This window comes from Protomyctophum parallelum, assembly GCF_964188405.1.
Source record: "Protomyctophum parallelum genome assembly, chromosome: 23".
NCBI classification, from domain to species: Eukaryota; Metazoa; Chordata; class Actinopteri; order Myctophiformes; family Myctophidae; genus Protomyctophum; species Protomyctophum parallelum.
The window spans coordinates 1,992,313-1,995,155 of NC_139715.1; positions in this window are offsets into that span (position 1 = coordinate 1,992,313).

A 2,843-nucleotide genomic window follows, 5' to 3' on the forward strand; every position below is an offset into this window, starting at 1 on the left:
TATAACATGTCATATTGTGATCATCATTGTTATACTGTAGGTTATGTTAAGTGTGATGTGTATGTTTTATTACAGTAGCCTAGATTGCACACTCTTAAAGCCAGCGTGACAGCAACATAGCGTAGCTAGGTGTGACTGTGAGACATCACATACCTGCAGACAGATTTATGAGAAGAAAGCACACGTGACACATGAGACAGCTGGGTTGGTCTGTAATTGACAAGAAGAAAAAAAGTCAGACCGGTCTGAAGTGAGTGGTACTGTACTGTACTGTACTGTACACTTGGTGGTGACCAAACTCTATAATGCTATTTTCATGCTCGGACAGACAGACCCAGGGACACATGGACAGACCCAGGGACACATGGACAGACCCAGGGACACATGGACAGACCCAGGGACACAGGGACAGACACAGGGACAGACCCAGGGACAGGGACAGACCCAGGGACAGACACAGGGACAGACACAGGGACAGACCCAGGGACACCAACTTCTCAGTTGGTGTGAAATGCTGCCACTCTGGTATGCATGCATGCATGGTGCTAATGACATTGAACGCACACTGCACACACGTTATGTTTATGTTTATGGGCATACAGATTCATGAGTAGAAAGCACACGTGATGCTTCATTCACACCAAGATGAAGCTGGAAACAAAAGCATGCAAAACTGCAGCTTTTTCTCAGAAAGTGGGCGTGCCCAAGGTCCCTGTCACTCCAGTCGCGGCTGGAGTGGCCTTGGGACAAGACAGAAAATTGGCCGTCTGAGCTATTATCTGCAAAGTGTTTGTTTCATAAAAACCATTCACCGTAGACATTATGAGCCACTTCCTGTCAATAAATTGTCATAATAAGTGTCAGAGTTCAGAAGCACTCGTTATCAGTAAAGCAACCCCCTGCTGCCTCCTGCACTATGTGCAAATTCAAAACAGGTGGTACGCATGGGCTGTTGAGTGGTATGCAACAAGCACTACCAAACTCCAGCACTTAGAGAAAATAAATCACCTGCAAGGAAGTTCTTGACAGAAATGAGCTCATAAGTAAATAAATCATATACTGTAACATGTCTACAGTGGATTTTTATGAAACAAACACTTTGCATATAGAAAGAGGATAATTCAAACTTTTCGTTCAGCTGCAATGTTGGTGAGTTTGATGTTGTTTAATACAATTTGATAGGACTTTTCTGTTTGGATGAATGGGCAATGGGAAGTTGCACCTAGGTAGCACCTTGCTGGCAAGGCGGCAGTGGTGTGCATAAGGTCAATTAGGTCAAAAGGTTGACTTGAAAGCACTTTCTGCCCAAGTCATTTTGGAATGTAGGCTACCAAGCCACACACACACACACACACACACACACACACACACACACACACACACACACACACACACACACAAAAGAGTGTGTTTGTGTGACACAACTGGAGGAGGACCCACACGTCACACCAGCGAGCAAGGGCTAGTCAGATATTTACCCGCATAGGATATTATACCCACAGGACAGCCAACATCAAAGCAACTATATTATATAGAAAAAAGAAGAAAGAAGAAAGAAACAATCCGGGCACTCAAGGTTAAAATAAGGCCCTAACTAACCGATACAACCGGTTAGGTCGAAACATATTGGCAGTTAATTGCCTTTTGCTGTCCTTCTCATTTTAACTATTTTAACCTTGCCCGGAACATTTATTTTTTCTTTATACCGTGATCCCGTTTGATCCGTGTGAGCACCTTTTGTATCAACGTCACATGTTTATATCTCCGTCGAGCACCTGGTAAGTTTTTCTTTTTTTTTCTTTTTTTAAATAATTTTTATCTCACAATTTTGTAACCCATGTTTCACCACTGTGTCAATTATCTAATGTGATCCAGGGCTCTACACACCCTCCACCAACCTAGTCCCCATATAGACCGATTCAGAAACGGGTCTCATGGTCGCAGGCAATGTATTTCCTGTAGGCGGAGACGACATATCTGCGGTTTTTAGTTTGAGAACTACTGCTTTGTAGAATGGGCCTCAGGTCGTAATGGGTTATAAGGAAACGTTGTGTTAAATTCCTTCAAGCTGTCAGACAGAGATCTGACACATGCATGATGACTCACCAATGGAATGAGGTTTTGTATAATCAACTCACCAATGGAATGAGGTTTTGTATAACCGACACCGTCTATTGTTGCCTGCTGTTGATTCTATCTTCCAACACTGGAAATAAAACAATGGATCAATGTTACATAAAGTACATTTTGACCACAAGTCAAGGAACACATTTCTGTACAAATGTTGAAAATATTCCACAATTGTATAATGCTTCATCACTATCATCATGTATAGTAGCACTTTACACTTCCAGAGTTGTATTATGCAAAGCAATACTGCTCATCAAACATTCATAATCTGTATTTGTATCTTGTCATATTAAACATTATAATTAGAAAAAACGAATTAATTAGAGTCTTTGTAATTAATTAATCAAGATTACTCGCATGTTTAATCACATATCTGTTACGCGGATATTTGACTGGCTGAGAGGCATTTGTTTGTTTTCAATTAAAACCAATCTTGTTATACGAGTGAATCAATGAGTGAATACATATAGTTAATTTTGTATCAAAAACAGACCAACAGTCAAAGTTTTACCATAAAGAGCAGTCATTTTAGGAATATTCAGAGATTCACACACCTTTATGATCGGTACACCTGGAAGTCAGTGAGAAAGATTATGTGGTGCAAAAATAAGCCTTGATTAAACATTTTTCAAACATAATTTTTCTGAAATTAATGAATCAAAATAAATCAGTTAAAGTCCCAGCCCAATTATAATGTCACATATGAACTACTC